The sequence below is a fragment of the Cryptomeria japonica genome, chromosome 5, assembly GCF_030272615.1.
Source record: "Cryptomeria japonica chromosome 5, Sugi_1.0, whole genome shotgun sequence".
NCBI lineage: Eukaryota > Viridiplantae > Streptophyta > Pinopsida > Cupressales > Cupressaceae > Cryptomeria > Cryptomeria japonica.
Window position 1 is genome coordinate 855,634,284 of NC_081409.1, and position 25,943 is coordinate 855,660,226.

Below are 25,943 nucleotides of genomic sequence, written 5' to 3' on the forward strand. Positions count from 1 at the left end.
ATTTCTATAGAAATAGTAGTCATCGTCTCTAGGGCATAAAAATAGATCTTGCAAGTACCTCTTGATGATCTCAAAAATAGCATTGCATCACACTCCTACAACATCTCACTAGTATGCATCGTAGAATGAATATGGCATAAAAGTTCATGGTACATTGAAAACTCCACATGGTACTTGCAACAACAAGTATTATGAATCTTAAGAGGTACACAATAAAATGGCTTCAAAGATTCAAAGACCCTTTGTGATATTTCCAAAGTTGGATGTACTTCACAATTTTTTTTGTACAATATTGTTTGGCTTGATTCCAAGAAATGTTAAGGATGCAGTGTGTGGTCTCAATTACCGATTCTTAATTTCTAAACATCCTTTACATTGGGTGATACTCTAGAATTAGAGTGCCAAAATTGTTGAATTTCCTCCTTCACATTGTTAGTCAACTTTCTATCAACACGTGGAAGCCTCCCACCAAAAGCCCATGTATCATGTTGAAGTGGATCGTCAATTATTTGTCTTCGTGCAAGTTCACTATCCAAAGTTTTATGATTTATGTTCAAATCAACACAAGTTTGTCTCATTTGATGAGCCAAACTAAGGAGGTTGTAATAACTCTTTGAGCGGCTCTCTTATCTCCTTCCTTGGTATTCTTTCCAATAGAATTGAGAGCATTAAATAAATTTTTGACAATAATAGAATTTCTCTCCATCTTCTTGTTCATACGAATCTTCAATTTGTTTAGCAATGGTCTCATCTTTATCATCTTTATCAATTGAACAAAAAGTTAGCATTTCTCGGTCAATGTCTTATTGCTAAAATTTTGGTCGAAAGTTGTGTAGCCCACAATCAAACGATTCTTGTTGACCTCTTGCCGTCAAGATTCACAATAATGCTCTCATCAATTTTAGGTAGCCATTTTGGGGTTATTGAAGGTCTTGGATTTGGAATTTGTCTTTCATCCATGAGAGGGTCTTAATTTCTGAAGTAATTAGGTGTTACACATTGTTCACTAGGTTGAGCAATTCCACCTTCAATGCCAAAGTTTTCCACATTTTCACATCCAATGTCAAAATTTTCCACATGTTTACCTCTTATGCCAAAATTTTGTACATTTTCATCTCCAATGTTAAAAAATTTCATATTTACACCAAAATTATAGACACCTTCATTGTCAACTCCCAAATTTTCACTTTCCATTCTCACATCATGTTGAGAATTTTCATTATCACTTTAAACATTTTCAACATGTTCAACATTTTCACTTTCAAAATCTACATTTTCATTTTCAATAACTTGTTCAACATTTTCAAATTCAATTTCCTCTTCACTTGAAGTAACATTAGCAACATTTAACATACCTTGTCTTCTCCTCCTATGACCTTCTTTATCTCTCTCTCTATACACTTCAATTTGGTCATTTGAAATATTTCTTTTGTGTTTACACTTCCGACAACTACTACTCCCCATTTACCTCCACAAAGATGCTCCTAAATGATTGACAATGTAAGATTTGACTTTAAGAATCTCTCAAAAGCACAAATTTGTCTCAACCTATCTGAAAACCCATGATTGTTGATAGAAACTAGAATGTGAATAATATGGCCCATTGGAATCCACAAAATAGCCCACAAGGCTCCTTTTTATTTACAGAAATCAAATAGCCGATTTTAATGCATAAATTTGGGGTCCCAAAAATAATTCTCATTGCTGCCTTTTTTTTTACTATTGCCACATTAATGGTAGTGGAAGAAATCGGATATACAATTTGAGTACTCATATTTTAGAGAGAGATTAGATGAGGGGGAGAGAGAGATTAGGGGATAGAGAGAGATTAGCAGAGAGGGAGAGAGAGAGAGATTAGGGTGAGAGAGAGAAATATTAGGGGAGAGAGAGAGATTAGGGTAGAGGGAGAGAGAGAGAGAGAGAGAGAGAGAGAGAGAGAGAGAGAGAGAGAGAGAGAGAGAAATATTAGGGGAGAGAGAGAGAGAGATTAGGGGAGAAAGGGAGGAGAGAGATTAGGGGAGAGAGAGAGATTAGTGGAGAGGGAGAGAGGGAGAGAGGGAGAGAGAGAGAGAGAGATTACGGGAGAAAGGGAGGAGAGAGATTAGGGAGAGAGAGAGATTAGGGGAGAGGGAGAGATTAGGGGAGAGGGGTCATATGACCCCTTAGGACCCATAATGACCCAATATGGTGTCATAAGGGGTCATATTGTGTCCTAAGGGATCATATGGTGTCTTAAGGGGTCATATGGCACAATATGACTCATTTGGACACAATATGACCCATAACAACACAATTTGGTGTCATAAGGGGTCATATATTGTCTTAAGGGGATATAGGACCCAATATGACCCTGTAGGACACAATATGACCCAAAACGATACTGTAGAGTGTCGTAAAAGGTCATATTGTGTCCTAAGGAGTCATATGGTGTCTTAAGGGGTCATATGACACAATATGACCCCTTAGAACACAATATGACCCATAACGCCATAATTTGGGGTCGTAAGGGGTCATGTGGTGTCCTAAGGGGTCATAGGACACAATACGACCTCTTAGGACACCATAGGACTCATAACAACCCAATATGGTGTCATAAGGGTTCCTATGTTGTCCTTAGGGATCATATGGTATTTGATGACCCCATAGGACACCATATGACCCCTAATGACACCATATGGTGTCATAAGGGGTCATATTACACATAAAGACATCGTATAGTGTTGTAAAGCGTCATATTGTGTCCTAAGGGGTCATATGACACAACATGATCCCTCAGGACACAATATGACCCAAATGATACAATTTTGTGTCGTAAGGGGTCATATAGTGTCCTAAGGTGTCAAAGGACACAATATGACCCCTTAGGAATGTTGGTATTTTGGTATGGTTTTGTCATTGATGTCAACACCTACTGAAAACTAGCACTTTGGAGATCCAACAACATTCACCGGCAAGCAAGTAACTATTACATAGTTATTGGTATATGGTTCACCGGCAGGATATAATGTTCACCGGCAAGATATAATTTTCATCGGCACTTGGAATGATATGGAAGACACTTGGTAATATCGAAGACATCATGTGGATGCTTTATTTTGAAGAATTAATCATTGGTATATTCATATTTGCATATTTGCTTTTACCGGCAAATACGTCCAGGGTTATCTAGGGTTACACCGACAGGTTTATCTTTTCCAAATCAACATGGCATGCTATGGAGATGATTTATGATTGTTGTAAATGCATTAAGCCAACATGTTCAATTGGTTATTACATCGGATATTATATTGTATTTTTAATTGTAATATCTTGTAGAGACGACCTACTAAAATTGGTCTTAGGGTATGGTATAAATGTAAGATCTTATTTGTAAGATCAAATGTGGAATGTGAAAAAGAATTATGAGAAGTTATATGCAAGATTAAGTAGAGATATACACGAAGACATAATTTTAAGGTGAAGTTAGGTTTTTGTAGAAGCATATTAGCATTACACCGGTACTGAATCCAACATATGAAGATGTTATTTTGTGTAGTACATTCTTATTCGATTTAACCATCCAACTATAGTCAGTGTGACTCCCATTTTATGATTGAGCAGTGAGATCTAGGTTGTTGGCCTTTCTGCATGTGCAGACCACATTTATGTACACTTACTATCTACAGTAGTATCATTTGATTGTGGGTAAGGTTTCCCACCATGGTTTTTCCCCTTACAGGGTTTCCACGTACAAAATATTGGTGTTATGTGTTGTGGATGACTCTATGTTTATGTTTCATGCATTAATCTTTACTGGTATAGCAATTTACTATTAACACTATCTACCGGAACACTTAATTGGTTTACCGATATTAAAAATTAAGTTGGTTAATTGGTTTTTTGTTTGAATTTATTAGACAACTGATTCACCCCCCCCCTCTCAATTGTCTATGGGACATAACAATTGGTATCAGAGATGAATCCTCTTTTACAGATGTTTAACAACTTGAGGAGATCCAATGTCTACTAATTATTTCAGGAAGGACAGTCCTAAACTTGATGGAACCAACTATGGGATATGGAAGATCAGGATGGAGACACATCTGAATTGCATTGGTAAAGGCATCTGGGAAGTTACAAAGAATGGTTATACTGTTGCTATAGCTAGTCAGACTGCTCCAACTACCTTAGCTAAAGATGAAGAGAATGATTCCAAAGCAAGAGAAGCACTTTTGAGTGCATTATCAGATCAACAAATCATGGGATTATCAAATAGGTCTACTGCTAAAGCTATTTGGGATCATTTGGAAACACTAAACAAAGGAGATTCCATAGTCAAGATTGCAAAACTTGAAAGCTTCTGAGTCAGGTATGAACATCTGAAAATGGAAGAAGATGAAAGGATTTCTACTTTTATGGAAAGAGTAAATGAAATTGTTTTGGGTATTAAATGTTGTGGAGGAACCTTCAGTGAGGATGAAATTGTTTCAAAAATCTTAAGACGTTTTCCACCAGCATATAAAATGAAGGTTACTACTATAAATGAGTTGAGAACAATGCCTAATACATTAGTAACTAGGGATACATTGATTGGAAAACTTTCAGCTTTTGAAATTGAGGAATTTGGTCCAGTTGCTACTATAAAGACTGATTTGGATTTTAAAGCATCAACATCATCTGCTCCATCATTTGAAAAATCAAACTAGAAAGCCTTTTATGCAAGAGAACTTGAAGAAACCAGAAAGGAGAATGAAGAGCTTGAAGAACTTGAAGCACTATTTGCAAGAAAAATGCCAAAAGGTCCAGTTGGAAGTAAGTATGAAGGTAAAGCACCCTTTAAATGTTTTAACTACAATAAGATTAGTCATATGGCTTTGAGATGCCCTAATAGACATGCTAGACTAAGAGAAGAAGCTAGAAGAAAAATACAAGCCTAATCCTGAATATCAGAGATACAGATTTAAGAAGAACAAAGACAAATCTTGTTACATTGTTGATGAAGGTGTGACTAATGATTCTGATGAGGATCCAACAGACAATGGATGGGTTTTTGTTGTTATAACAGAAGATCAACCGACACCTACTGCTCAACCAGTAGAACAAGCCCTAGCAGCCAAAGTTGAAGCAAAGGATGAATGGATCATTGACTTAGGATGCTCACATCACATGACAAGAGACAAAGGTAAATTCTTGAACTTTCAAGAATACAATGGAGGCTTAGTAAGATTTGGAGATGACAAAGCCTGTTCAATCAAAGGTAAGGGTTCAATATCTCTTGATGGTCTTTTAAGTGTTGGTCAATTGGTTGAGAAAGGATTTCAGTTACAATTTAAAATGGAAAATGCAAAATCATGAATAGAACTGGTTTGGAAATTGCAATCGGTAATCAGACTAGAGGTAATATCTTTGATTTGAATAGCAGTGAAAAGGCATGCTTGATTGAATATATAGATGAAAGTTGGTTATGGCATAAGAGACTATGTCATGTAAACATTGATTGCATGGTAAAGTTCAGTACTTCTAAGGTAGTTAGAGATCTACCTAAAATTATGAAACCACAATTTGTAAGGAATGTTAATCTGGAAAACAAGTTAGAGCTAGTTTCAAAAGTATTCCAGAAAAATCCAATAATGCTCTTGATTTAATTCACACTGATTTATGTGGTCCAGCCAGAACTAAAAGGTTACAAGGTGATAGATATTTCATGCTAATTATTGATGATTATTCTAGAATGTGTTGGGTTACTTTTCTCATAGAAAAATCAGAAGCACTTGGAAAGTCCAAACTATTGAAAGTAATGGTTGAGAATGAAACTGGTAAGAAAATCAAATGTTTAAGATCAGATCAAGGAGGAGAACTCACATCTAAGGACTTTAATACATTCTGTGAAATGAATGGAATTGGAAGACAGTTATCAGCACCTCGGACACCACAACAGAATGGAGGTGTTAAAAGGAAAAATAGAACTATCTTGGATGCAACAAGAAGTATGTTATCTTAAGAAAATCTACCACATGTGTATTGGAGAGAAGCAGTTAGCACTGCTATCTATACATTCAACAAAGTTCACATCAAAGGTGAAACAGGTAAGACCCCTCATGAACTATGGTTTGGTAATACTCCTACTCTTAAGTATTTCAGAATTTTTGGAAGTAAATGTTATATTAGAAGAGATGATTATATTGGGAAATTTGATCCTAGAAGTGATGAAGAAATATTTCTTGGTTATTCATCTAAGAGCAAGGCATGTAGATGTTTTAATAAGAGATTGCAGAAAATTGTTTAGAGTACAAATCTAAAGATTGAAGAACAATTCAGAGGAACTTCAAGGTATATAGACTCTGAACCGGCAACAGAAATTGTGACAAATGAACCTACACTAAATATACTGGTACAGAATGAAGATCCAATTACCCCGGTATCATCAGAAGATTCCACGGTAATTGAAGAACAATAGCAAACTAAGACACCCCAGTATGTAAGATTGAATCATTCTGAAGATCAGATAATTGGAAACAAATTTAAAGGAGTTATGACAAGAGGAAAATTGACGAATGAAGAGGTATGTCTTATTTCTCAAATTGAACCATCATCTATCAATGAGGCATGTGAAGATAAATTTTGGATTAAAGCTATGGAAGAAGAATTAGGACAAATTGAGAAAAATAATACTTGGACATTAGTTCCCTGGCCTAAAGATAAAAATATAATTGGAACTAAATGGGTATTTAGGAACAAACTTAATGAAGATGGTAAGGTTGTCAGAAATAAAGTAAGACTAGTGTGTAAGGGATATTCTCAGAAAGGAGGAGTTGATTACAATGAAACCTTTGCACCGGTAGCCAGAATTGAGGCAGTCAGATTATTCTTGACTTTTGCAACTCACAAGGACTACAAAGTTTATCAAATGGATATTAAATGTGCATTTTTAAATGGAGATCTTGAAGAAGAAGTATATATTTAACAACCTGATGGATTTTCTTTGACAGGTGACAATGATATGGTTTGTAGGTTAAGAAAAGCTTTGTATGGTTTAAAACAAGCCCCAAGAGCTTGGTATGCAAGGTTGGATAAGTATGTTTTAAAGATTGGTTTTACTAAAGGAAATGCAGATAGCAATTTATATTATAAAATAACTAATGATGACATCTTGATTATTGAAGTATTTGTTGATGATATAATCTTTGAAGGAGAAGATGGATTATGTAAGGAATTTTCTATTAAAATGCAGCAAGAATTTGAAATGTCTATGATTGGAGAAATTAAATTCTTTATAGGATTGTAGATTTCATAGACTGATAAAGGTATATTTTTTATTCAATCCAAGTACTTGAAAGAATTACTAAAGAAATTTGGGATGGAGAACTCTAAACCTGTAAACACACCTAAGACTACAAATGACAAATTATCTCAAAGGGACAAATCTACACCTGTTAATCCAACTAGATACAAATCTATGATAGGAGGTTTACTGTATTTGACACAAACTAGGCTTGATATTATGAATGTAGTATGTATTGTTTCTAGATTTCAAATTAATCCTAGGGAAAAACATGAATCAACAGTAAAAAGGATTTTCCGGTACTTACAAGGCACAGCAAATCTTGGATTATGGTATCCTAGAAATGAAAATTTTGACCTATGTGCATACATAGATGCAAATTGGGCAAGAGATGTGGATGATAGAAAAAGAACCACTAGAGGAGAATTCTTTCTTGGAAAGAGATTAGTTTCTTGGTTGAGTAAGAAACAAAGCTGTACATCTTTATCAACAACAGAATCAGAATATGTTGCAGCAACAACTAACTGTACATAGGTACTATGGCTTAAGCAAATGTTGAAAGACATAAAGGTAAAATGCAAGGAACCTATTACTATATATTGTGATAACACTGTAGCAATTGATATATCTAAGAATCCGGTATTACATTCTAAAAAAAAACATGTTTCTATCAAACTGAATTTTCTAAGGGAAAAAGTTGAAGAAAAGGAGATAAAACTGGTTTATGTGAATACTAAAGAACAGCTTACAGATATTTTCACAAAACCTTTGCCTAAGGAGACTTTTGAATATCTCAAAGATCAGCTTGGAGTCATATCTCCATCGGTAATGACTTTGATAGTTGATGATTGTCATCAACTGGTAGAATTGAAAGACAAATCTTTTACTCTGGTCTTTGATGAGGAAGCTACTTCTCAGGGGGAGTAGCTAGTATATCAAATGAGTTGGTATTTTGTGATAAGTTCTTTTTATTTGGTTTTGTATTGCTTTGGCATTTGATGTCAAAGGGGGAGAGATATCTATGGAAAAACACATTATCTTTTGAGAAGAGATTGGTATAAAAGATTAATCTTTGGATAAACACATGTTGCTCCCAGGGGGAGAAATTGTTGTTTAAAGGAGATTGTTGGTTTTTGGTATTTGGTATTTCTGTTTTGGCACTTTGATGGTTTTTCCATCTTGTGTTGCCATCAATGCCTAAGGGGGAGATTGTTGGTATTTTGGTATGGTTTTGTCATTGATGTCAACACCTACTAAAAACTAGCACTTTGGACATCCAACAACATTCATCGACAAGCAAGTAACTATTACAGAGTTACTGGTATATGGTTCACTAGCAAGATATAATGTTCACCAATAGGATATAATCTTCACTGGCACTTGGAATGATATGGAAGACACTTGGTAATGTCGAAGACATCGTGTGGACACTTTGTTTTGAAGAATTAATTCTTGGTATATTCATATTTGCATATTATCTTTTACCGGCAAATAGGTCTAGGGTTATCTAGGGTTACACCGGCAGGTTTATCTTTTCCAGATCAGCATTGCACACTATGGAGATGATTTATTATTGTTGTAAATGCATTAAGCCAACATGTTCAATCGGTTATTGCATCAGGTATTATATTGTATGTAAAATGTTTTTTATTATAATATCTTGTAGAGCCGACCTACTAAAATTGGTCTTAGGGTATGGTATAAATGTAAGATCTTATTTGTAAGATCGAATGTGGAATGCGAAAAAGAATTATGAGAAGGTATATGCAAGATTAAGTAGAGGTATACACGAAGACATCATTTGAAGGTGAAGTTAGGTTTTTGTAGAAGCATATCAGCATTACACCGGTACTGAATCTAGCATATGAAGATGCTATTTTGTGCAGTACATTCTTATTGGATTTAACCATCCAACTATAGTTAGTGTGACTCCCATTTTGTGATTGAGCAGTGAGCTCTAGGCTGTTGGCCTTTCTGCATGTGCAGACCCCATTTATGTACACTTACTATCTGCAGTAGTATCATCTGATTGTGGGTAAGGTTTCCCACCGTGGTTTTTCCCCTTACAGGGTTTCCACGAACAAAATATTGGTGTTATGTGTTATGAATGACTCTATGTTTATGTTTCATGCATTAATCTTTACCGGTATAGCAATTTATTGTTAACACTATCTACTGGCACACTTAACTGGTTTACCGGTATTAAGCATTAAGTTGGTTGATTTGTTTTTGGTTTGAATTTATTAGACAACTGATTCACCCCCCCCCCTCTCAGTTGTCTCTGAGACCTAACAAGGAAACCATAGGACTCGTAACAACCCAATATGGTATCATAAGGGTGTTCGCCATTTGGTGGAAATGATTATGTTTTGCATTGATGTTTTGTCATTGATGTCAACACTAGCTATTTGGATGCTTTACCGACACCCTTCGGGTCCTGGTAGGTTGAGTGGTTTTTGGTTAACTTGGATCCAACATGATCTAGTTAACTCCGGTACAATTTGGTGATGGAATTGGCTTGTTCATAATTCCTATACTCATATTTGGTCAGTTGGTTTTAATTTGGTTATTGGATGCTATCTTGCTTACACATAAGATTGATTTCTAGTTCCGGTGAGGGTTTTATCAGCAGATCTTTTGGTGGAGATCTTTGATGCATTGCATAATTGGTGTTGGTGCACCTTCTAATGGAGTTTCAGGATGTTGTTGGTAATCTTGTTAGAGACTTGACATTTGGAGATCATTATTTAAGCATGTGGACCTATTCTTCGTCCTGATTGATCTAGGTTATGGACCGGTATTGATGTAATGTGTGGGCAGGAATTATTGTTGTGTTTCTGGGATATCTTATGTGTTGGATATTATTTGTTTTAGTCTAAGGCTAACATGGTTTGTAATAATGGGTATATGCATGAAGTTGTGGTACCAAAAAGGTGCCACACTTCAAAAAAAATGAAAAATTCTCATAGGGCGCACACACTATAGGGTGTGCGCCTTATAGGCTTGGTGTGCCAAGCCTAAGGTTTGGCACACCAAGTCTATAAGGCACACACCCTATAGTGTGTGCGCCTTATAAGAGAATGGCTTGGATAATGGGTCAAGGGTCCCACATAACCATTTTTTAGTGTAGCTCATTTGGCTAGCACAAAATATATGGCTCTAGCAAAATGACGTCCATTGAAAAATTTTAACCTTTGATAAATTTATACTCTATACCCTATAATCTATACTCTATACCCTATAGTTTGATAGCCACAACCATAAAAATTAAACCATATAACCATGGGCTTGGATAATGTGGGCTTGGATAATGGGTCAAGGGTCCCATATAACTGTTTTTTAGTGCAGCTCATTTGGCTAGCACCAAATATATGGCTCTAGGAAAATGACGTCCATTGAAAAATTTTAACCTTTGATAAATTTATACTCTATACCCTATAATCTATACTCTATACCCTATAGTTTGATAGCCACAACCATAAAAATTAAACCATTTCAAACCTATGACAAATACCCTAGATCGTATGAGCAAATATGCCAAATCCTCGACCCTATACAATAACCATAGAGCCTATAACCCAATATTCTAAACCATATGAGGTTGTTATGGGTCTTATGGTGTCCTAAGGGGTCATATGGTGTCCTATGACCCCTTAGGACACCATATGACCCCTTAGGACACAATGTGAACCCTAACGATGCATAAGGGGTTCTATGGTATCCTAAGGGGTCATAAGACACTATATGACCCATTAGGAGACCATATGACCCCTTAGGACACCATATGACCCATAATGACACTATATAGTGTTCTAAGGGGTCATATGGCATCCTAAGCGATCATATGGTGTCCTATGACCCCTTAGGACACCATATGACCCATAGCAACACTATATCATGTTCTAAGGGGTCAAATGGTGTCGTAAGGGGTCATATGGTATCCTAAAGGGTCATAGGACACTATATAAACCGTTAAGAAACCATATGATCCCTTATGACACAATATGGTGCCGTTATGGGTTGTATGGTGTCTAAAGGGGTCATATGGTGTCCATATGACCCCGTAGGACACCATACGACCCATAACGACACCATATTATGTCCTAAGGGGTCATATGGTGTCCTAAGGGGCCATATGGTGTCGTAATGGGTCATATAGTGTCCTATGGCACCTTAGGATACCATAAACCCCTTACGTGTCATTAGGGTTCACATTGTGTCCTAAGGGGTCATATGGTGTACCATGACCCCTTAAGACACTATATGAACCCTTAGGACACCATATGGTGTCGTTATGGGTCGTATGGTGTCGTAAGGGGTCATATGATATCATATGACCCCTTGGAACACCATATGACCCCTTAGAACATAATATGGTGTCGTTATGGGTCATATGGTATCCTAAGGGGTCATATGGTGTCCTATGACCCCTTAGGACACCATATGACCCCCTAGGACACAAAATGTTGTCTTTAAGGGTCATATGGTGTCCTAAGGGGTCATATGGTGTCCTATGGGACCATAGGACACCTAATGACCCCTTAGGTCTTGTTAGGGATCATATTGTGTCTTAACGGGTCATATGGTGTTTTATGACCCCTTAAGACACCATATGACATCTTAGGACACCATACGACCCATAATGACACCATATGGTGTCCTAAGGGATCATATAGTGTCTTAAGGGGTCAAAGGACACCATATGACCCCTTATGACACAATGTAAACCTAACGACACGTAAGGGGTTATATGGTATCCTAAGCGGTCATAGGACACTATATGACTTGTTAGGACACCAAATGACCCCTTAGGACACAATATGGTGTCGTTATGGGTCATATGGTGTCATAAGGGGTCATATGGTATCCTATGGCCCCTTAGCACACCATATGACCCCTTAGGACACAATATGGTGTTGTTATGGGTCAGATGGTGTCCTAAGGGGTCATATGGTGTCCTATGACCCCTTAGGACACCATATGACCCCTTAGGACACAATATGGTGTTGTTATGGGTCGTATGGTGTCCTAAGGGATCATATAGTGTCCTATGGGGTCATATGGTGTCCTATGGGGCCATAGGACACCATATGACCCCTTAGGTGTCGTTAGGGATCATATTGTGTCTTAACGGGTCATATGGTGTGTTATGACCCCTTAAGATACCATATGACCCCTTAGGACACCATACGACCCATAATGACACCATATGGTGTTCTAAGGAGTCATGTAGTGTCCTAAGGGGTCACAGGATACCATATGACCCCTTAGGACACCATATGACCCCTTAGGACACAATATGGTGTCGTTATGGGTTGTATGGTCTTCTAAGGGGTCATATGGTGTCCTATGACCCCTTAGGATACAATATGATGTTGTTATGGGTTGTATGGTGTCCTATGGTGTCATATGGTGACCTATGACCCCTTGGGACACCATATGACCCCTTAGGACACAATATGATGTTTTTATGGGTCGTACAGTGTCCTAAGGTGTCATATGGTGTCCTATGACCCCTTAGGACACCATATGACCCCTTAGGTGTCGTTAGGGATCATATTGTGTCTTAACAAGTCATATGGTGTGTTATGATCCCTTAAGACACCATATGACCCCTTAAGACACCATACGGCCCATAAGGACACCATATGATGTTCTAGGACATCATATAGTGTCCTAAGGGGTCATAGGACAACATATGACCCCTTAGGGCACAATGTGAACCCTAATGGCATGTAAGGGGTTATATGGTATCCTAAGGCATCATAAGACACTATATGAATCGTTAGGACACCATATGACCCCTTAAGACACCATATGACCCATAACAACACTATATGGTATTCTAAGGGGTCACATAGTGTCGTCAGGGGTCATATGGTCTCCTATGACCCCTTAGGACACCATATGACCCCTTAGGACACAATATGTTGTTGTTATGGGTCATATGGTGTCCTAAGGGGTCATATCATTTCCTATGACCCCTTAGGACACAATATGGTGTAGTTATTGGTTGTATGGTGTCCTAAGGGGTCATATGGTGTCCTATGGGGCCATATGACCCCTTAAGTATCGTTAGGGATCATATTATGTCTTAACGGGTCATATGGTGTGTTATAACCCCTTAGGACACCATATGATCCCTTAGGACAACATACGACCCATAATGACACCATATGGTATCCTAAGGGGTCATATATTGTCCTAAGGGGTCATAGGACACCATATGATCGCTTAGGACACAATGTGAACCCGAACGACACGTAAGGGGTTATATGGTGTCCTAAGGGGTCATAGGAAATGATATGACCCGTTAGGACACCATATGACCCATTAGGACACCATATGATCTCAAGGGACACCATATGACCCATAACAATACTATATGGTGTTCTAAGGGGTCATATGGTATCCTATGACCCCTTAGGACACCATATCATACCTTAGGACACAATATGGTGTCATTATGGGTCGTATTGTGTCCAAAGGGGTCATATGGTGTCCTATGACCCCTTAGGATACCATATGACCCCTTAGGACACAATATGGTGGTGTTATGGGTCGTATAGTGTCCTAAGTAGTCATATGGTATCCTATTGGGCCATAGGACACCATGACCCCTTAGGTGTCCTTAGGGATTATATTATGTCTTATTGGCTCATATGGTGTGTTATGACCCCTTAAGACACCATATGACCCCTTAGGACACCATATGACCCATAATGACACCATATGGTGTCCTAAGGGGTCATATAGTGTCTTAAGGGGTCACAGGACACCATATGACCCCTTAGGACACAATGTGAACTCTAACGACATGTAAGAGGTTATATGGTGTCCTAAGGGGACATAGGACACTATATGACCTGTTAGGACACCATATGACCCCTTAGGACACCATATGACCCATTATCGCACTATATGGTGTTGTAAGGGGTCACATGGTGTCCTAAGGGGTCATCTAATGTCCTAGGACCCCTTAGGAGACCATATGAGCCCTTAGGAAACAATATGGTGTCATTATGAGTCGTATGGTGTTGTAAGGGGTCATATGGTATCCTATGATCCCTTAGGACACCATATGACCCCTTAGGACACAATAGGGTGTTGTTATGGGTCGTATGGTGTCCTAAGGTGTCATATGGTGTCCTATGACCCCTTAGGAGACCATATGATCCCTTAGGAGACCACATGGTGTCGTTATGGGTCATATGGTTTCCTAAGGGGTCATATGGTATCCTATGGGGCCATAGGACACCATATGACCCCTTAGGTTTCATTAGGGATTATATTGTGTGTTAACGGGTCATATAGTGTGCTTTGACCCATTAAGACACCATATGACCCCTTAGGACACCATGCAACCCATAATGATACCATATGGTGTCCTAAGGGGTCATATAGTGTCCTAAGGGGTCATAGGTTATCATATGACCCCTTAGGACACAATGTGAACCCTAACAACATGTAATGGGTTATATGGTATCCTAAGGGGTCATAGGACACTATATGACCAGTTAGGACACCATATGACCCCTTAGGACACCATATGACGCATAACGACACTATATGGTGTTGTAAGGGTTCACATAGTGTTGTAAGGGATCATATGGTGTCCTATGACCCGTTAAGACACCATATGACCCCTTAGGACACAATATGGTGTCATTATTGATCGTAAGGTGTCTTAAGGGGTCATATGGTGTCCTATCAGGTCATAGGACACCATATGACCCCTTAGGTGTCGTTGGGGATCATATTGTGTCTTAACGGGTCATATGGTGTGCTATGACACCTTAAGACACCATATGACCCCTTAGGACACCATACGACCCATAATAACACCATATGGTGTCCTAAGGGGTCATAGGACACCATATGACCCCTTAGGACACAATGTGAACCCTAACAACATGTAAGGGGTTATATAGTATCCTAAGGGGTCATAGGACACTATATGACCCGTTCGGACACCATATGACCCCTTAGGACACCATATGACTCATAATGACACTATATGGTGTTCTAAAGGGTCACATGGTGTCATAAGGGGTCATATGGTGTCCTATGACCCCTTAGGACACCATATGACCCCTTAGGACATAATATGGTGTCGTTATAGGTTGAATGGTGTCCTAAGGGGTCATATGGTGTCCTATGGGGTTATAGGACACCATATGACCCCTTAGGTGTCATTAGGGATCATATTGTGTCTTAACTAGTCATATGGTGTGTTATGACCCCTTAAGACACAATCTGACCCCTTAGGACACTTTATGTTGTCATTATGGGTCATATTGTGTCCTATGGGATCATAAGACACCTAATGACTGCTTAGGACACCATACGACCCATAATGACACCATATGGTGTCATAAGGGGTCATATAGTGTCCTAAAGTGTCATAGGATACCATATGACCCCTTAGGACACAATGTGAACCCTAACGACACGTAAGGAGTTATGTGGTATCCTAGGGAGTCATAGGATACTATATCACCCGTTAGGATACCATATGACCCCTTAGGACACCATATGACCCCTTAGGACACTATATGGTATTCTAAGGGGTCACATGGTGTCCTATGGGGTCATCTAGTGTCCTATGGCCCCTTAAGACACCATATGACCCCTTAGGACACAATATGGTGTCATTATGGGTTGTATGGTGTCATAAGGGGTCATATGGTGTCCTATGACTGCTTAGGACACCATATGACCCCTTAGGACACAATTTGGTGTTGTTATGGGTCGTATGGTGTCCTAAGGGGTCATATGGTGTCCTATGGGGTCATAGGACACCATATGACCCTTTAGGTGTCATTAGGGATCGTATTGTGTCTTAACGGGTCATATGGTGTGTTATGACCCCTTAAGACACCATATGAACCCTTAGGACACCTTATGTTGTCATTATGGGTTGTATGGTGTCCTAAGGGGTCATATGGTGTCCTAAGGGATCATCGCACACCATAAGACCATACTGACTATTAGGGTTTCAAGTAGATCCGAAGCAAATATGAACTAACAATTATATGCAGATTTAAATACAAAAGATAAAGAAATAAAACAGGACATAGATAACACCGAGATTTAACTTGGTTCACCCAGAATGGGTTACGTCCACCGTACACAGTCGTCCAATCTTTCTTATTTTCTAGCAAAAATAGTACATCAACCTTACAATGCCTTAAGCATCCTAGCCGCTTATAACATGCGTTTTTAGGGAAAAAATAAAGTCAACCTTTTTAGGGTTTTATTACAATGTCGGTTTTCATCAAAAAAATACCCAAAAAAAATTTTCTCGGGGGCTCCCGCCCCCAAACCCCCACTTTTTTCTGGGGCTACCGCCCCTAACCGCGGTGAGGATACATGTTGAGTGTATAGTACTTTGCTGATCAGTCACCACATTTCAACAATCTCCCACTTGGATACTGATACTACATGACACCACTATACATGCAACATCTGCTAGATAAAACACTAGGACTCAATTGGTATAAATTCCACAATTATCAATCATGAAGACCAACAGAAACTCATGAAGAAATCAGCTTCTCCTATGGAACTGCCTTCATGAACATATCATTAGGATTCTCACTTGTGTGAATCTTCTCAAGCCATAACTGACCCTCCTCCAAAACAGTTCAGATGAAGTGGTACCTAAGCTGAATGTGTTTTGTCCTTGAATGAAAAGCAGAGTTCTTCACAAGATGAATGGCACTCTAGCTATCAGTATACAATAGGCTATCCTCTTGTGTCTGACCCAATTCCTCCAGAAAACATTGCAACCAAATCATCTCCTTGTTGGCTTCTATAGCAGCAACATACTCAGCTTCAGTGGTTGAAAGTGCAACAACCTTTTGCAGCCTAGAAATCCAACTGACTGTAGTTCCCCCTATAGTAAAAACATACCATGTAGTACTCCTCCATGAATCCATATCACCCCCCAGATCAGAGTCAACAAATCCACTCAGAGCAGCATTAGATCCTTTGAAACATAATGCCTTCGTAGTAGTTCCTTTCAAATACCGAAGAATCCATTTCATAGCATTCCAATGTTCCATACCCGGATTACTCATAAACCTCCTCACAACTCCCACTGCATGTGCAATATCTAGCCTTGTGCATACCATTGCATACATCAGACTGCCAACAACTGATGAATACGGGATGTTAGACATTTTATTAACCTCTTCCTGTGCCTTTGGGCACATCTCCTTAGTCAATTTGAAATGACTAGCCAAAGGTGTACTAACTGCTTTTGCATCCTGCATGTTAAATCTTTTCAACACCTTCTTTATATACTCACTTTGGGACAAATTCAAGGTTCTATTTTTCCTGTCCTATGTAATCCTCATACCGAGAATTCACTTAGCTGCACCCAAATCCTTCATAGCAAATGACCTGGCTAATTTTTGTTTAAGATCATTTATATGTTGCATGTTAGACCCAACAACAAGCATGTCATCAACATAGAGCAAAAGGATAATATAACTGCCATTATCAAATCTCTTAAAATATACACAATGATCAGAATGACATCTATGATAACCGTGTTCATTCATGAAACTATCAAATTTTAAATACCATTGTTGGGGTGCTTGCTTTAGGCCATACAGACTTTTCTTCAACCTACACACCAAGTTCTCCTTACCTTTGACCTCATATCCCTATGGTTGCAACATGTAAATTTCCTCCTCCAAATCTCCATGGAGAAAATTTGTTTTGACATCTAATTGTTCAAGATGTAAATCATCTGCAGCCACAAGACTAAGTACAGTTCTAATTGAAGTCATTTTTACAACTGGAGAAAATATTTCATCATAATCTATACCCTTTTTCTGTACAAAACCTTTTACCACAAGTCTGGCCTTATATCTTTTCTAACCTCCTTCCTCCTCCTTTAGCCGATAAACCCATTTGTTAGGCAAGACTCTTTTTTCTGCAGGTAAAGGGACTAAGTCCCAAGTCTTATTTTTCATCAAGGAGTCCATCTCCTCTTTCATGCCTAGCTCCCACTATTGTTTGGCATCTACCTGCATTGCTTCTTCATATTCTTCTAGTTCACCAGAATCCGTTAATAAAATAGAATACAAAGAAGGATAAAATCTTTCAGGGGGTCTACTTGTCCTCGTAGAATGTCTAACACTTGCAGGAGTTTGTGGGAGAATCTATTGTTGCTGAGCATCAGGTATCTGTGGCATTTCATTTTCAGGAATCTCAGCCAACACAACATATTCTTGTTTGTCCTATTCATGCTTCTTTTCCTACATCTGATCTTTATACATGACCTTCTCATTGAATATAACATCTCTACTTATAATTATTTTCTTATTTTTAAAATCCCATAACCGATAGCCATATTCATCTATCCCATATCCAATGAAGGTACATTTCTAAGATTTAGCATCAAGCTTGGTTCTATTTTCTTAATCAACATGGACAAAATCTTCGCAACCAAAAGTTTTTAGAAAAGAATAATTTACCTTTTTACCAGTCCATGCCTCCTCTGGAATACCACCATCCAAAGGGGTTGAAGGTCCTCTATTTATCAAATAGATAGCAATATGTACAGCATCTGCCCAAAAATGTAAGGGCATTTTCCTGTGGAGTTCTTGGAACTATTTTCTACTTTCGAATCCCATTTAAGGAGCAATAATCTTCAAATGCTTTGCTGCAATACTCACCTCCATTATCCAATCTGAGACACTTCAACTTTTTTCCTGTCTCATTCTCAACCAAAGCTTTCCATTTCTTAAAAGTTTCAAAAACATCTGATTTTTGTTTTAGGAAATATACCCATGTTTTTCTGTATGATTCATCAATAAAAATAACATAATAAAAAGAGCCACAAAGAGATGATACTTGAGCCGATCCCCATACATCTGAATGTACAAGCTCTAACTTCTCACTCTTCTTCTCTTTCCCAACCTTGAGAAATCTGACTGTTTTCTGTTTACCATAAACACAGTTTTCATAGAACTCTAAATCAATCTTCTTTAGTCCTGGCAATAGATTTTTGGAGTGAAGGGTTTTCATCCCTTTCTCACTCATGTGCCCAAGCCTATGGTGCCACATTATCGAATCTGTTCTTGCAACATTTTTTGTTGTTGTCCCTGCAGTAACTTTATATGTAGTAGCTAGGGTAGAGTAAGTGTTACCTATACACAGATATAATGTGCCTACCTTTGCACCTTTAGCTATTACTAATGATCCTTTAGCGACCTTCCACATATTGTCTGAGAGGGTAACTATGCAACCTTCACTACCTAGTTGCCCTGCAGAAATTAAATTTCTTCTTAAATTAGGAACATGTCTTACCTCCTGCAGAAACTAGTCATTTCCATTCTGCAACTTGATTTTTATCTTTCCTTTTCCAACAATTTGATAGGGCTCATCATCACCCAAATATACCTATCCAAAATCACCTTGAACATAATCTAGAAAATATTTTCTATGGGGTGTAGCATGAAATGAAGCCCTGGAATCTATTACCCAGGAATCATTAACATTATCCAAACATAAGATTAAACCATCTTGTAAAGTATTACTTGCAATATTAGCTTCCTTACTATCATTTTCATTTTTGTCTCCTTCTTTGTTTCTCTGAGACCAATAGTCTTTCTTTAGATGACCAGGCTTTCCGCAGTACCAACAATCTTTCTTTCCTCTAGATTGAGAGCATCCTTTCTTTGACTTCCCTCATGACTTCTCATTCCCAGGGCCTTTTCCTCTTTCCTTTGATCTTCCTCTGTTCTCCGCATTCAAAACACTACCCGATGATGTTGGAGTCTCACCTGTGCTTTTTCTTTGTATTTCCTCACTTAGGATAACACCAAAAATATCATCAAATACCAAAGTATTTTTACCAGAGATAGAGTTATGTACAACCATAACCAAGCTATTCCATCTTTCTGGCAAATAACATAAAATCAAGAGAACCCTAACCTCTTCTGCAAAATTAACTTTTACCAAAGACAATTGACTGGTAATTGTATTAAATTCATTTAAGTTCTCTGCTATAGATCCTCCCTCACTCATTTTCAAATTAAACAGAAGCTTCATAAGAAATACCTTATTCAAATCCAAGGGTTTCTCATACAACTTAGCCAATGTCGCCATCAAATCTACAGTCGTTTTTGCTTCTGTTATACTGAATGCTACAGATAGTGCAAGGCACAATCGAATGGATCCTAGTGCCTTTCTATCTAAAATGTCCCACTCTTCATCTGACATTGTGGTCACTTTCTTTGCCTTTCCTTCCAATGGCCTCCACAAATCCTTTTGATACAGGTAATCCTCCATCTGCATTTTCCATAACTGATAATTCTGGCCGTTAAACTTTTTGACCTTGAATTTGGAATCCTCCATTGCTCCCACTCAAATCTGAAAGTCCTGCCAATTTACAGAAAACCTCGCTCTGACACCAATTGTTAGGGTTTCAAGAAGATCCAAAGCAAATATGAACTAACAATTATATGCAGATTTAAATACAAAAGATAAAGAAATAAAACAGGACATAGATAACACAGAGATTTAATGTGGTTCACCCAGAATGGGTTACGTCCACCATACACAGTCGTCCAATCTTTCTTATTATTCAGCAAAAATAGTACATCAACCTTACAATTCCTTAAGCATCCCAGCCTCTTATAACATGCATTTTTAGGACAAAAATAAAGCCAGCCTTTTTAGGGTTTTATTACAATGTCGGTTTTCATCAAAAAAATACCCAATTTTTTTTTTCTCGGGGGCTCCTGCCCCCAAACCCCCATTTTTCTTAGGGGCTTCCACCCCCGAACCCCTACCTGGGGCCCGACCCGACCCCAGACCCCGGTGAGGATACATGTTGAGTGTACAGTACTTTGCTGATCAGTCGCCACATTTCAACACTAACCCCATATGGCATACTAGGGGCTCATATGGTGCCCTAAGGGGTCATAGGACACCATACAAACCATACTGACACCATATGATGTACTAAGGGATCATTTGGTGTCCTAAGGGGTCATAAGACACCATATAACCCCTTAGGACACAATATGACCCCTAACGACACCTAAGTGGTCATATGGTGTCCTATGACCCATTAAGACACCATATGGTGTCGTTATGGGTTGTATGGTGTCCTAGGGGGTCATATGGTGTCCTATGACCACTTAGGATATAATATGGTGTTGTTATGGGTCTTAGGGTAACCTAATAGGTCATATGGTGTCCTATGACCCCTTAGGACACCATATGACCCCTTAGGTGTCGTTAGGAGTCATATTGTGTCCTAAGAGGTCATATGGTGTTCCATGACCCCTTAGGACCTAGAGAGAGGGGGGAGTGAGGAAGAAACTGAGGGAAAGAGGTGAGAGATGGAATTAGATGGGTGTAAGGATGAAGAGGGAGATAGCTTGAGGGATAGGAGAATAAGGGAATTGTGAGAGCTAAAGAGGGGAGGGACAAATAAGAGTATGTATCTATAAGAATGAAGAGCCCGAGAAGAGGCAAGGGGAGAGAGAGAATATGAGATCTAGTTCATAAAGAGAGATAGAACTATGAGGGAAGGGAGATAAAGAAGGGAGAGGTGAGATGGGGGTTTCTATATACACATTTGGCGCTCTCCCTATTTGGCATGCACCAAATGGAAAAATCCATTCATCACATTTGGTGCACGCCAAATAGGACGAGCACCATATTTGGCGTACGCCAAATGGCCCACTTTGGGAAATAGAAAACCTATGGGTTGGATTTTCCTTGGGCATCCAACCCAAAGGTTTGGAGGACCATTTTAGGTTAGAGACATTTTTTTTGTCAGAAAATTGAAAATTTTGACATATTTTTGGTCGTGCTCTTCGTCGGGTTTGCACGTGTTTCAATGAAGTTAAAAAAAAATACTGTGGTAAAATTTAGCCCTCTTAGTTATCCAACAATGTAATTTATTTTAAATTTTGATTTCATTAAGTCTTTCATCTATAATTTCTTTTGCCAGTGTGTCCGTTTTTTGTAAAAAACCAACATGCACTATTTTGGGTATAGATTTTTACACGTTCATTAGATTTTGAAAAAACTTACATTTTCAGAAACTAGACTCCATTCTACACAATTTAAAAAAAAAAGTTTTGAGTTTTGATTAGTTTTGAATGATTTTAGGGGGAAGCATGCTCAAATTTATGTTTTTGAAGATGTGTCCACTTTGAAAATTAGTAAAAAATCATATACTCATTAAAAAATTAGCTGAAAAATCTGGCATAAACTACAAAGTGTTAGCTAACTTCTCACTGAAGCGATTTTAAAAATTCAAAAAAAAAGTTAACATTTTAAGAGGGCCACAATAGACGCTATGTTATGTTTTTTGCATAAAAATAGGAGCACTTTTTGTGGCCCGCCTTTTTGAAGCCCTTAATCTCCACCATTTTCAAAAAAAATTAGTAGTTTAGAAAGGAGACTTGAAGCACTCTAACTCTTATTCTTGTTGCATCTTTAAATTTGGAGTGTAACCATCTTCAATTTGTCATTGAAGTTCAGACTTTGCTGATTTCAGAAAAAAAAATTGGCATCTTAAGACCCCCTTTTGGTAGTAGAACTTGGTGCACATACCCTAATGTAATTGGTTTATTCTCTAGTAGTTAACCTGATTGTTTATGGTTGAGGGTTTGTATAAATAAGATGTAAGATCTCATTGTAGATCATCATGGTTATTGTAAGAGGTCATGGTCAAGGAATGTAGTGTGCGAATATTGTAATATCATTCAAACATAGGAGTTGGATTATCAATGGATATTGAATTGGGTTTGTAAGAGGATTTAGTCCTCTAGTATTGAGCTTAACTAGAACTGTACTCAAGCATAGGAGATGTTATCTTTTCAGTTCAACACTTCTCGACATTGTAGTCTGGATTTGTATGTAGTCAGTGAGACTCCTTTTGTGATGAGCAGTGTGCTCTAGGTTGTTGGCCTTTCTACAAGTGCAAGCACCTTCATTGGAAATTCACATACTTACTGCAGAAATATTATTTGACTGTGGGTAGGCTTCCCACCATGGTTTTCCCCTTTACTGGGTTTTCCACGTACAATCTTGGTGTTGTGTGGATGGATTTTATTCTATGATGATTGTTTAATGCTTAATTGGATTAACTATTACTCCGGTATTATTATTTTGAATTGTTAACGATTTTTGTAATCTATGACAAATGATTCACCCCCTGCCCCCCTCCCTCAGTTGTCTTCTGATTATCTGAACTTTCTAACAATTGGTATCAAAGCTTTGGTGTTCTCTATAGAAAGATTAACTGATTGAGGAAGATCCTATGGTGACTAACATTTCAAATTCATCCAGTTCTTCTGGAGATATTTTTCGAAGGAATATACTAAGGCTTGAAGGAACAAATTATAAAGTATGGAAGATTCGAATGGAGACTCATCTGAGATGTCTTGGCAAGGCGATTTGGGAGATCGCAAAGAATGGTGTCACACCCTTTAATCCGAGATCTGGAAATCCCCCTCTGGCAAACCTAGACAAGGAGCTTGAGAATGATTGTAGAGTAGGAGAATCCCTCTTGTGTCCACTTTCTAATAAACAAATTATGGGATTAACAGACAAATCATCTGGAAAGGCTATATGGGATAAATTGTAGACCCTTAATGAAGGTGACCCTACAATCAAGATTCCTAAACTTGATGGTTACCGAGTGAGATATGAAAATTTGAAGATGGAAGAAGATGAAAGGATTACTGCATTCATGGAAAGAGTAAATGAGATTGTTATGGGAATTCAATGTTGTGGTGGAACTCTGAGCGAAGATGAGATTGTTTCTAAAGTCCTGAGATCCCTACCACCATCTTACAAAATGAAGGCTACTACTATTAATGAGTTGAGAACAATGGCTAATACATCTGTCAACAGAGATACTTTGGTTGGGAAACTATCTTCTTTTGAGATTGAGGAATTTGGACCTTCTAGTGCAGTGAAAACTGAACCTGCTTTTCATGCATCTACATCTACAACCGGCAAGCAAGATTGGAGAATTTTATATGCAAAATAATTAGAAGATGAAGAGTTTGAGTAACTTGAAGCACTATTTTCTAGAAGAGCATTGAAAGGACCGGTAGGAAGTAAGTATGAAGGAAAAGCACCTTTTAAATGTTTTGCATGTAATAAGATTGGTCATTTTGCATCTAAATATCCTGAAAGGAATTTAAGATTTGAAGAAAGAGTTAAGAAATCATTTAAGCCTAATCAGAACAAGTTTAGATTCAAGAAAAATAAATTATGGTACATAGTGGATGAGGAAGGTATTACTAATTCAGATGATGAACCGATAGAAGACTCTGCTAGTGGATCCATCAATGGGAAGGAATGGATATTCTTGGCTATCAAGGAAGATGATCCGGCACTAGAAGAGAATGTACCTAAGGAGAAGGAACTTGCTGCTAAAATTGAGGATAAGGATGAATCGGTAATTGACAGTGGTTGTTCACATCATATAACTGGAGATAAAGGAAAGTTTCTGTCTTTGCTAGAAATTGATGTTGGATTAGTTAGATTTGGAGATGACAAGGCATGTATGATTAAGGGAAAAGGAACTATATCATTGGATGGTAAGAACAATACTGACAATTTTTACTATGTTGAAGGTTTGAAGCATAATCTTTTGAGTGTAGGTCAATAGGTAGATAAGGGATTTCAATTATAGTTCAAGGATGGAAAATGCAAAATCATTAACAGATCTAGCTTGGAGATTGTGCAACCAGTATACAGACAAAAGGTAACATATTTCATTTGAACTCTTGTGAGAAGACATGTATGATTACACATATTGATGAAATTTGGTTATAGCAAAAAAGGTCGTGTCATGTAAATTTTGATTGCATTGTGAAGATCAATTCAACTAAGGCTATTAGAGATATACCTAAAATTATGAAGCCCTATAATCCGGTATGTAAAGAATGTCAAAAGGGTAAACATATTGAAACATCTTTTAGGAGTATACAAGATAAATCAAATGATGTTCTTGATCTTATTCACACTGATTTATGTGGTCCTGCTAGAGTTAAAAGTTTTCATGGTGATAGATATTTCATGATAATCACTGAGGATTATTCTAGAATGATGTGGGTTACATTTTTTAGAGAAAAATCTGAAGCATTTGAAAAGTTTAAAATCTTTAAGGCTAAATTGGAAACTGAGACAGGATTGAAGATTAAATGTTTGAGATCAGATCATGGTGGAGAATCACATCCAATGAGTTTAATAACTTTTGTGACAAGCATGGTATCAGATGACAATTTTTTGCTCCCCAAACACCTCAGTAGGATGGAGTTGTGGAAAGGAAAAACAAAACTATCTTGGATGCTATTGGAAAAATGATGATGGAAGTAAACCTACCTCATATCTATTGGAGAGAAGCAGTTAGTACAATAGTTTATACATTTAATAAAGTACATATCAAAGGAGAAACCAGTAAGACGCCTTATGGATTATGGTTTGGCAATACACATACAGTTAAGTATTTTAGAATCTTTGGTAATAAATGTTATATCGGGAGAGATTATTCTATTGGGAAATTTGATCCTAGAAGTGATGAAGGCATATTTCTTGGTTATTCTAATGAAAGAAAAGCATATACAAGAGATTACAGAAAACAGTGGAGAGTGCTAATGTCAAAGTAGATGAGCTGAGCAAAAGTCAA